Source organism: Micromys minutus, assembly GCF_963924665.1.
Source record: "Micromys minutus genome assembly, chromosome: 11".
NCBI lineage: Eukaryota > Metazoa > Chordata > Mammalia > Rodentia > Muridae > Micromys > Micromys minutus.
The window spans coordinates 28,906,589-28,918,994 of record NC_137980.1 but is presented as its reverse complement, the minus strand read 5'-3'; positions in this window follow the sequence as shown (position 1 = coordinate 28,918,994).

The following is a 12,406-nucleotide window of genomic DNA, read 5'->3' as shown; positions in this document are numbered from 1 at the left end:
GGGCTCTGAATATTGATGGCAGGAGTCACAATTTACATTTTTAAAACGGAAACTTGTAGTGGATCTCTTCATCTTTGCCTCTCCCTCTATCTCTGTCTCCCTCTTCTGCCCTCTCTTACCTTCTCCCTCACCAGCTTCCTCTCTTCTGGTCCCACCCTTGCAGGAGGCTAAAACGGAGGCGGAACCCTACCCACAGCCTTTCCTTTGACCTTAGTACATAAAAGAACCTAATTTCTCCCTCGGACCAGGAGTTTTCTCTTTGCTGTTAGCAATATTTGAACAAGGTGGTCTGACCAGAGAAACCTGAGGTAGCCTGGAGGGGAAACAGGCAGAGGCGAGTAACAACTGAAAGGCAGCCTTAGTTTTTCAGCTCTGGTTGATTCCTGTGAACCCCTCCTCCAACCCCAATCCCCACCCCCACTTCTTGAGCTTTCAACCCAGGAGAGGAAAATTTACGTGCTCAGGGACCCTCCTTGCCTCAGTTCACCCTTTTCCACAATGCTTGACGAAGGTGCAGAGAGGGATCCCAGAGCCTCCTCCCTCCTGTATGAGCACACTGCTCGGTGAGATTGCCCTTAAAGAAGCGCCCTTGAAGAGGACAGAGGGACGGTTAGAGAGCAAAGGCGTCTACTGCAGGCTGGACAATCACATCTGGAGGTTCGGGGTTTTTTGGTTGGTTGATTGGGTGTTGCTTTAAGAAACTCGGAAGTATTCATTCTCTGGTGGGTGCTGAACTCTAGGGAAGAACGGAAAGTGATCACAGCTCCCCTTGCCCAAGGTTCTGATTCCTGGCAGGCTCTAGGATTGCAACAGGAAAAGGGGGGGGGGAAGACTTGAAGTCTGCCTTTTTGGAGGTGTCCGTCCCCGTGACACTCTCACCAAGGCCCTGGAGGAAACAAAATCTATTACCTATTGCCATTTTGTTAAGTGTTTGCTCTGCCGTGTGACCCTGCCACTTTATCTGTTGCCTTTTTATTTTCTGAGTGCATGTTGCCCATATGTTACTCTAATAGTTGCTATAATTCTTGAGCAATGGGGCTCGTATTTTACGGGGCTGAATTAAAAAGAATGCACTTTAATAAAAACCTGAGCAATACACTAATGGCCTGACATTGATGTATTTGCATAGAGATGAATTATACGAGCCTGCTTGACAGACTTTTAATAAATGATAGAGGCGGTTATTATAAGGATGCACTTCGATGTGTGTCAACAGGTTACTTTAGAGCATCCGAGGCTAAAATCTGGAGCGATTCAGTCCGGCGCACAATCATAAGGTACTTTTTTTGTCTTGCACATTATGACATTTATTGGGGCCACGCTGAACCCACATTACGATCGCAAACCACATTTTATTAACCATTAGCAACGTTAACTGTAAGTGCAATCGAGAATTGAAAAAGAAAAATGAGCCCCGACTATATCCCTCACCCACATTAAATTTAAAGGTCGTCATGATGAGCGTTTGATACCCGGCGTCCTCTCCTTAGAACTGACAAACCTCGGGTTGGCTACAGGAGCCTTGAAGTGGACAAGGAAAGGCCACCGCTCTCCAAACTGCCGAGCAATGGCGAGAAGCCACCAATTTGCACTCTATCGGTGAATGAGATGACTTTGGGCTCCATCCACTGCGTTTACCCAGCCCAGAAGGTGAGACTCTACCTAAAGCCCCTCCCGATTGCAAACGCCTGCCGTGCATCCTATTGTACCTAAAATAAACAAAAACAAACGATTTGATTTAATTGATTAGAAATTGAAGGCCGCCCAGACTCCTCGGACCCTCTGGACTAGGCTCCTTGGGTTTCCCGGGTGGGGACTCAGACTGCGCGCCACCACCGCTTGGTGCCCTTCCTCCCGGCGCCAGCCAGCTGCATCCGCTACAGCCAGAGAGGCAAATGGTCACATCGCCTGCGGAAACCGACACTGGAGGGTCAAGTTCTACTCCTGGACCCAGAGGAGTGAGGTTGAGGTCAGAGGTCGGTGCACCAGGGCTTGATGCAGGCACCTGTGACCCCAGCACCCAAGGTGTGGCGAGTTCTTGCAAAACACCGAACGCCCGGAGACCCAGTCCCTCAGAGCAGATGTTTTTGTCCCTTGTGGAGATTTGTAACTTATGTTCGCGACAGCTGGTGGACGGCGCCAGCAACATGCATCTGTTCTAGAGCAAACCTGGTGGGAACTGCTGGAGGAGAGGAGAGGACCAGGCAGGGGACGAATTAACACGTGTGTTATGTGTACACACTCCTCTGTGTCATGTATGGCGTGAGAAACCGTAGGATGCAGTTTAGCTGAGCTCGCCTGGACTACTCAGTATAGAACCAAGCGAAACAGAGAAAAGGCTAGTAACTCGAGAAAAGGTCCGCGGACATGTGCGTGTCGCGTGTCGCAGCAGCTCAGCGACCAGACACCGGCTGGGTCTGCGTATGTGAAGATTCCGCAGCGGTGGTCCCCAAGCCAAAGCTGCGCTCCCTTGAGAAGCTCCGGGGCACTAAACCTTCCCGGAGATAGGCAGCGGGGATGGCGTGGGTACGAAATAGCCCTGGGTTTATAGGAAACAGCGTGGACACTCAGTGCCTTGGTGTGCACAGCAGGGACTAGATGGCTGCAGATCCAGGTGGCTGCGCTGTCCTCCAGGCCTGCAGGGGGCGCACCCCGAACCAAAGTGAGCGTGCACGGGGGGGGGGGGGGCGATGGTGGGGCGGGAGTGGGGGGTGGGGTAAGGCTAAACCAGGGAAAGTGGTTTACTGTACTGTATCTGGATGTACAAAGCTCTACTTTGGCCATCCAGATCCCCTCTTCTCTGTGAAGCCATGCAGCCAGATGCCAGATGGAGCTCTGTATTGAGCGTCTCTGGATGCCACAGAGCCTTCTCAGCTCTCTGTTCCCTGGAAGAGTCTCCTAGAGAGCCAGCGTCTGTCCCCAGGCCTCCAGAGAGAATATGTTACTGTTCTCTGTCCTTGGGACCTCAAGAGATATTCCAAATTTTGAGAGTAATAGTGACAGAAGTCATCCCATATCAGATATGGCTGCCCCTCCCCTGGTTTTCCTGGTTGTTCTCACTCTTGGCTTTATTTGTGACAGTATCTGGTCAGAGAAGCAGGTTCTGGGAAACAACTTCTTTAAAGGAAGGTGACCAGATTAACCAGACAGCCCTGGTTCTAGTTGTGAGTAAGTAGCAAAGACACCCCTCCCCCCCACCACAAACAGGTGTGTACCCATATCCAGGCTATTTCTTGATAGCTTTCTCACTATTACAGGGCTTTTTCTCACTTCCTTCCAGAGCAATGTGACTATTACCACCGTAAGCTAGCAAGATAGAAAAGTACCTAAGGAAAGCACCTGAAGACAAACCCAGTGGGGGGCAGAATGACTCTTAAGTATCAGTTTCAGAAGAACCTAGAAATGACATTTTCACTGTAGCAACAAGGAAGTTGACTTCAGCTGAGCTCCAGGACCACCTCTCCCTGAAAAAAACCCTTCGACATAAAGGTCTCTGTGCTCCCAAGGATTCCTGGCATTTTAGGCACAGAGAACAGCATGCTGCAGACATGGAGGGGCTTAGAAAGGGATTCCAGGTGAGGATTCTGTAGGAGTTGATAAATGTAATTAAAACATGTAGAGATTAGTTAGGTGTGTTAGTGTGTAGTGTTTCAAATTTTTATTCCAAAAGGAAATATTATTGAAAATCAAAGTTTACCCTTTCGAATGCTCTTCTGGGTCAGTAAATGCGGTACAAATCTCACAGCAGTGGGCACTGGGAATAATCCGTGAGCCTCCTTCTTATCCCTTCCTGGCTTCTGCGTAATCATAAGCCACAGGGCTTGACGAATGCCAAATGTACTACAAATTGGCTCTGCTAAACTCTTAATGGATGTACTAAAATCTCATTTCCTTATCTTCCATCTCTCTTGACACTGAACTCATTCATCCCTTCTTTGGTCTTATTTTTACAACAACTTGACTGCTTTTTTAAGGTTTGTTTATCTATTCTATGTATATAAGTACACTATTACTGTCTTCAGACACACCAGAAGAGGGCCTCAGATCCCATTACAGATGGTTGTGAGCCACCATGTGGTTGCTGGGAATTGAACTCAGGACCTCTGAAAGAGCAGTCAGTGCTCTTAACCGCTGAGCCATCTCTCCAGCCCCTTGACTGCTAGTTATAAAAATAGCAAGCTGTAGAAAAGATTCCAATATCCTGAAAATTACTTACTTTACAGGGTGGGAGGGATGAGAGCTATGTTAAAGTTTATTTCACTTTCTTTAAAACCTTTGAGAGAATTCAACGTTCCTTGTAGCTTCTTTTCATCCCAGTGTGTGTGTGTGTGTGTGTGTGTGTGTGTGTGTGTGTGTGTGTGTACTCGTGCACACGCTTGCGTGTGTTAGATCAAGATGAGTTCTCAGAGTTGAGGGTGTAGTTTAGTTAGAAAGTAAGGCTGTCGATTCAGCCTCCATCCTGGAAGCAGGGAATGAGAAATTCAAGGCTTTCTATTCTCAGAGCAAGTTTGAGACCAAGCTGAGTTACATGAGAGCCACACAACAGACAACAAGCACCTATAAGGTCTCCATTTTCCAAGGGGTGTTACAACGTCATCCAAGATGCTGTCCACTGTGGCCTTTCTCATCTATCTGAAGCACATGTGTGTCCCTGGTGAGATGCTGCACAGGTAAACTGAATAAGTAAAAGTAAAAGCATGTCCACCTGGAAGCAATCAAACTCCTCTCATGGGCAGCATGAGTCCTTGGCTGTCAGTCACCCTAAGTATGCTGAAAGCAAGGGCGCTGACCACGTCCACTTCTGTCTTGCAGTCTGTCCAATGGAGGTTCACGACTATGTGCTGATTTCATCTTTACCTCTTTACTCCCCTTTCTCATTGTAATCGTCTTTGTCAGACTCCCTGAGCAGGTACAGAAACTGCTTCTTACCCCAGAAGGGATAAAGGCAAGTCTGCCTGTGGTTGGCCTGCATTGCTCTCCTGGTCCCTGACTGCTCTCTGCTTGTTCTGTTGGGAGAGCATATTGTTTGTTGTTGTTCTGTAAAAGTAGAGCATATGAGTTAGGCCTAATGGCACCTGCTGGTAATCTCACCCCTTGGCAGGCTGAGGCAGAAGAATCCTGAGGTTCGGTCTTTCTTGGGCCACACTGCCAAGAATGTGACATGAATAAATATGTTGATTTGTTTTTTAATTTTACACTTTAAAAAAATTACAAAGTAGAACAGATCAATAAGAGCCTCCTGCCAACCAACTCCAGTAGACGAGGGGATGAGGAAGCGTCTATAGGGTCTTCTGTACTCTGTCCTCCAAGGACTTTGATGCTCCCTCCCTTATGCCTTCTCAGGAGGCCACAGCAACTTAGGCAGGGGCAGGATGCCCCACCCCCTCTCACCTCATTGACACTCTGGAAAGACCCATAGCCTACTTACCAAAGGCAAAGTAAGGGAGCCCCAACTTAGAAGTCAGGCTAATTTGAGAGAGAGGAGAGAGGAGGGTAGAGGAAGAGAAAGAAAGAGATTGATTCCCAAGCAAAGGGAAAATGGACGTACGCCTTTACTTATGGTGAGAAACGATACAAGCCCACCAAGACAGTTCGCTTCTCTCCATGCCTGAGGGTCCATGATGGAACTATGGTATCTGCACATGGCCAAGCTGCATACAATATTGCAGCAAGTGATATAGTTGAGTTGTGTAACACTGTGGGGCCGTTCTTCCATTAGGACACTTGGACAAAGAAAAAACGGGGGTTGTGGGGCTCAGTGAACTCAATTGACTCTTCTGGATTAAGTTTGGGGGCTGGAGGAATGGTGGAAAAGGTTAGAACACTTTGCTGCTCTTGCAAAGGATCAGGTTTGGTTCCCAGCACCCCTCAACCTGCATCGGGTGGCCCAGAACCAACTCCAGTTCCAGAGAATCTGATGCCACTCAGGCTCATACATATACCCATAGAAGAAATAAATCCTTTTCCTTTTTTCCCCAAAAAGTGTAGAAACAAAAATAAAGATCCCCAGGGCTCAAATGCTGCTCTAGTGAGATTAAGCAACACCTCTTTTTCACCCCAAGTGTCATTCTGCAATGTGTTCAATTAGCTTGGAGTGGTCATGATGCCCAGGTCTTAAAGGACGAAGACAAATCTGCTAGATACTTAGTTATCTGTGCCGTATAACAAATTACCCCCAAAGTTAATGAATTAAAGCAATAAACGTTCATTATCTGGTCTGTAGGTCAGGAATCCAGGAAAAAATGGTGATTCTGACTCAGGCGCTCAATGAAGGTTGCCATCAAGATGCTGAGTCCCTGAGCTGGAGGGTCTGCCTCCAGACTCTACCTCCAATCTCTGGTAATTAGGACTGAGAGAGACTTAGCTCTGGGCTAATGCTGTAATCAGCTGGCAGAGTCCTTGCCTGACAGGCAGGAAGCCATGGATTAGATGCTCAGCATTGTATGAACCAATGTGTGGTCCTGGGCTGTATTCCAGAGAAAACAGAGGCAGGAGAAGCAGGCTAAACTACATGAAGTCCTGACTTCAGCGTCCCGCTCCTGGCCATGGGGACCTCTCTGTAGAGTTACCTGATTAAGAACAAGAGGCCACTGACTTCCTCAGGGCAGGGATTCAAGGCAGAGAAGGAGCTGCACCCTTCAGTCACTGTAAAACCCTCATCCAGGACCAGAGGAAATAGACTCTAGACTCTACTTTTTAAACTGTCTTTTAAAGATTTATTTATTATACATGAGTACACTGTCACTATCTTCAGAGACACCAGCAGAGGGCAGATGGTTGTGAGCCACCATGTGGTTGCCGGGATTTGAACTCAGGACCTCTGGAAGAGCAGTCAGTGCTCTTAACCGCTGAGCCATCTCTCCAGCCCTAGATTCTACATTTTAAAGGAAGGGCTATTCACGAGCTTTTGGAAATACTTTCAGGACACCTCGGCTAGCTGCCCTTTGAATTTCACATGAGGGAAAACAGACCTTGCACTTAGAACTGTCTTTTCTTCCATCTCAGGATTTTCCTGGACCGAGTAACTATCTTGACTCGGGACTAAAGTAACCTTGGACGAGACAGTTCCTGAGCTACAGCAGCTGATGATGATGATGATGATGATGATGATGAAGCTGGTGATGGTGTCAAGCTCTGTGCTGCAAGCTTCACATGAAATGCTCCATTTTCCCAACAACTCGAAGAGGGCATTAAGCACCAGGATCCCCATTTCACAGCTAAGGACACTGAGGCACAGGGAAGGGGCATACAATTTAAACAATTCTGTACAGCCCATCATGGTTCAAAGATTCAGCCCAGCTTTCATGCACTGTATGATCTTGTGATTGTAGCCAAGATAAAACTTTCTCAGGCCCTCTAATTATCTTGAGATCATTGGATTTGGAGAGAAAACTTGACAAGCCCTCGTAGGGCAAGTGAATGTCAGAGGGAGGGAAGAGGATGCTTCCCCGGGGAAGAGTGGGCTCACAAAATTATTTTCAAGAGCTTAACCATACTGCCAAGTACAAAGGCCAAAGCTGCCGTTGGCTATTAGAGAGAAGACTGTAACTACACCAGGGTAAGGCTCCAGTAGAGGACAGAGACTCCCCAAAGGCCATTGTATCCTTCCAGATGACTGTGCCCCATGCACTGTACACTGCGCCTGCACACTGTGGTAATAATTAAATGAACGAGTGGTCTTCCAGAGAGCTTAATGTTCTGTGTGTAATGTTAAGAAAAATTGATCCTCTAAAACCTGGCTTTCTTTCATAATTTATGTACCCCCCAAAAAAATTCTGTGCACAGAGATGAGAGGAAGTTATTCACTGGCTTCCTTCCTGAATTTTCTGTATATGCCAAAGAGTTAAGTATGCCTCGACATTTCTTTTGTCTGCCCCCAAGGAAGGTGAAGGCAGTAGCATCAGAGAAACACTAGGAATCCCCTATGCAATAGCCTATAACAGTAGTATTACCCACTGCACTCCATGGTAGACCCCCCACCTCCAATGTAGAAGGGATCTGTCTTTGAATTTATCCCCATCTGAACTAGCCCTTACTAGTCAAAGCAGACATTGTGGCTATCAAAGAGGCTCTACTTCAGAGTGTTTGCTTCAGGAGCCTCAGCACAAGTGACTACATCAAAAACAGCTCATCTTCCAGTTACTGGGGTTAGATGGGAAAGGAAGACCAAAGACCAAGTTCAGGCACTGAGGATTCTTCAGTTTGTGGAACTCCAAGCCAGTTTTGAGGAAATGCCCCCTGATCCTTCACACACTGGTCACACCCTCCCTTCTCCCCCTTAACTTTCCAGTAATAAACAATGGGGCGTGTGGCACTGTGTGTTAAGAGAGTCTAGTTGGGTGTGGTAGCCTGGGACCACAATCCCAGCACTCATGGGGAGGGGCAGGAGAATCTCCAGTTTTAGGCCAGCAGGAGAGGGTCTCAAAAGAAAGGAAAGAAAGGGGAGGGGGAACAAGAACGAGAGAAGAAGGGAAATGGGAAGAAAAGCAAAGGAAAGAAGTGGGGAAGGGGAAAGAAGGGGGTACAGATGTGGGAGACAGAGGGGAAAGGGGGAGAAGAAGAGGGAGGAAGAGATGAAAAGCATCCTACCAGGGAGGATGCCCTGCCCCCTAAAGGGGGAGAAGAAGAGGGGAACCTAAGGGAGGAAGGCAAGACAAGCACCTACCAGGAAAGAAGCACTGCCCGCTGAAGTAGCCTATTAAGTGCTTCAAAATAAAATAACACTTTGCTGAGGGGAAGGGGAAGGAGGAGTACTGAGGATCTGGCTTTAAAAAACAAAAATATAGTGGGGGGGAGAGAATTTTTTGCAAGTCTGTCTGTGTGCGTGCTAAAGGGGGAGGGGGTGTTGACCGCAGAGAAATCTTTTCAAATTAGCCTAAAATAGAGTTCATGGATGGAATCAACACTTACCTCTCTTGTTGTTACATCATCCCATTGTTGAGGAGTAACAAAGGAGCCACTGTCGCTTTAAACTGTTCAGTGCTAGAAGTTCTCAATTCTCTTCTCCTCTTCTCTTCTCTTCTCTCTCTCTCTCTCTCTCTCTCTCTCTCTCTCTCTCTCTCTCTCTCTCTCTCTCTCTCGTGTGCGTGTGCGTTTGCATGTGTGCATGTGGTGTGTGTGTGTGCGTGTTCAATTGCATACCAATTTAAAGGGAGGGACACCTCCCCAAGTTAGTGCTGGCTTAATACATTCTCATGACTCTAGACTGCATCCTTAATCTCTGGAACGCAGGACTGTGTGACATAGGACATCCACTGTGTCCAAGAGCAGGGCCTCCAGAACAAGCTGCCTGTACCTGGAGTCCTCTCTCTTCCCACCATTCTCAAGAAAGGGAAAGTAGATTAAAATGTTCACAAACTCGGAAACATCCAATACCCCCCATCACCAGTTTCTGGAAGCAAAGCATGGGCTTGGCTTCAGAATCCTGATTGTGTACCAAAGGGAAATTTAATCACTACATAGAAAAATTGAACTTGTGCCCGAGAGAACTGAGCAGGACAGGTGAGGCCAGGAGTATGGCTTGTTCCTTCCACTTCATGTCCCCATCCCTCTAGAAGCCTCCAAATTGGACTTCCTCTTTAGGGAAAGAAATACAGTAAGAATCAAAATTCTGTGTCCTGCATTTCATGTATAGCGCGCGTGCGTGCGCGTGTGTGCCTGCGTGTACACACACACACACACACACACACACACACACACACACAAACCTACTCTTTTTTACACTAAAAAAAGCAATGGTCTTTCAAGTCACTTGTGACTTTTTATTTTTAAACTTTCAATCATTATCCTCTAACTTTATCAAATCTTTGTGGTTGTCAAGGCCATAAACATTTTTAGTCAAGATAAAGCAAAACAAAACAACACAAGACCCCAAATGATTATTTCCCTCGGAACCTGCTTCCTTGGCTTCCCCACCACACTAACTCTTAGAAAGGACTGATCCTTTTGCTTAGAGAGAAACCAAACCAACCAAGACAAAGGGAGATAGAGAGGCACCCTCCCACCCACGCCTCCCTTCCTACCAGCTGTAAGGGGCCTGCAGTAACTGGTGGCCAGCTGGAGTTTGGGATGGAAGTAAATTAACTGGAAACCTCAAGTCGTGGCTGCAGTCAACTGGAAAAGAAGTGGACGCCTGTGGGGCCCAGCCCCAGAGCCAGGGCTCCCTGCTCGCTCCCTGCAGAACCTTCTGTCACCATAGCCAACTTGGAGGGTGGTGCACACTGGAAGCCACAGCACACCCCCAGTTCCCCCCCCCCATGTTCACATCTTAAGGGCCCTGAGCATAGAGAGAACGCTTTCCTAAGGGTGTGTGTGGCGGGGGCCCTCTCCACAAGTCCAACCTGAAATAAACACTGTCAGCCTCCAGATGATTTACTCAGACACTCCGCCTTACTCGGAAGTTTTCTATGACTCCCCTTACTAGTCTGCCATCTTCCCCACTATTGGCGGTTGTGATTATCCTTATTCAGAAACAATGTTTTTCATTGTAGTGTGAATTTTTTTCTGCCTTTTGTGTCCTGGCTTTCTCAAAGGGCGCCAAAGAGGTTAAAAGTTGACAAGGGGAAGGGGGAAAGGAGCTTTATTTGTTGCAATAAAGTGTAGTTGTAAGCTAGAAAGATTGTTCCCTTTCTCAAGAGAGAGAGAGAGAGAGAGAGAGAGAGAGAGAGAGAGAGAGAGAGAGAGAGAGAGAGAAATGGTGGGGAGGAAGGAAGGAAGAGAGAAATGTACGCATGAGGAGGAAAGAATTTGATAGACAGGAGGGAGAGAATGCTGAAAAGAGAGAAGGAAGAAGGAAAAGAAGAAATAGTGAGAATGGGGGAGGGGTGTTCTTGCTTGTTCACGGGATTAAGCGTCTCTCCCTCCAGCAGAACAAACTGTTTTTTAACAGATACCTCTCCATAGGACAAATGCCTCAGTCTTGTTAAGAACACAGAAACTAAAATGGATTGGAAACTTCTGGAGAACTTTGCAAACTGGAGACAATGGACGGAGGTGACTTCCTTCTTTCCTGGTGAGCCGGGCTGTCAGGAATAAGCATCACAAGAGTTCTGTCAGCCACTCCAACTAATAGGGGAAAATCTTTTCAAAATATGCATTCCTTTAGGAAACCAAACAGTTCCCATTCAAAGGTTCCACTGATCTGTCTCATTAAAACCTGCACCACTAAGAAATAAATGTATATCCTTGGACCTATAATTGAGTGTTTGAAAAGAAACAAAAAATTGATTATTACCCCGCCACCCAGAAAACAAACAAACAAAAAAAACAAAACAAAACAAAAACAAAAACCAAGGCAGTAACCTCCACACCCCCACCACACTCACTGGGAAAACTCAGGTCGCTGTGACCTAACAGGAAAGGCTGCGGGGGTCACTTAAAAGACCATTTTTCCCATCCGTTGTAGTGCTAGGCAAATCCAGGGCTCCAGACTTTTCTGCAATCGGATAGGTGACTGTAGAAAACACCTCAGATGCAAAGGGACTGCTCCCGGCTCCCTGCTTCCCCTAAGCTAATCGAATTAGGGGTTGCCAAGGAACTGCTTCCAAAGCCAGATACCAGATGAGGTCTTCCTAGATTCCTCGGAGACTTCCTGGCAAAGAGGGGGTCGTCAGGAAAAATTTAGGAGAGACATTAAAGCTCACACTAGACAGTCCCCCGTAAGTACTGAGAAGGTGGCCGCCTCTTCGTCCTACATATAGATGACAGAGATGACGATGAACCTGGTGACGAGGAGGAGGAGCAGGGAAGAGGAAGAGCAGGAGCAGCAGCTACAGCTACTTCACCCAGGAAGCCGATCTAACACTTTTTTATGCTCTTGTTTTATTTGAGATCTCTGATGAGGCCAGGTGACCTGTACGTATTCGTTCAAGGCAACAGACGTCTTCAAACTAATTTTTTTGTTGCTGTTTTTAATTGGATTTATCCTTTGAAACAGAAAGTGCATTACATTTCATGGTTCTCTCAAAGGGGCTGCCTTTTCTTTACAAACCGAATTCCTCGTATAAATTAATAAATGTTAAAGAGGCTAATATATCACCGTTATTAGCTTAAAAAGAAAACAATTTACATATTCTATAGTATTCTTATGATACAAAACACTTCGAATTCAATTACAGCAACTAAATGGAACGTTTATGTTCTGACCCAGAGCGCTTGTAACAATTCCCACCATCTACTTTTAACACGCATTTTTTTATCAGAAAGAAGTTAAATTAAATACAAGGAATTGTAGCCCTTCCCTCACCAACATTCTTTTTAATCACTAATAAATAGCAACAAACGACTGTGCAAATTCGGAGGGGAACCCAAAGGCTGCTTTGAGAAGCTCCGGGGTTCCGGTATCTCAGACTGCAAGTCGTGGGGCGGGATGGGGGCCTGGGACGGGACAGGGGTGGGGGCCTGGGGC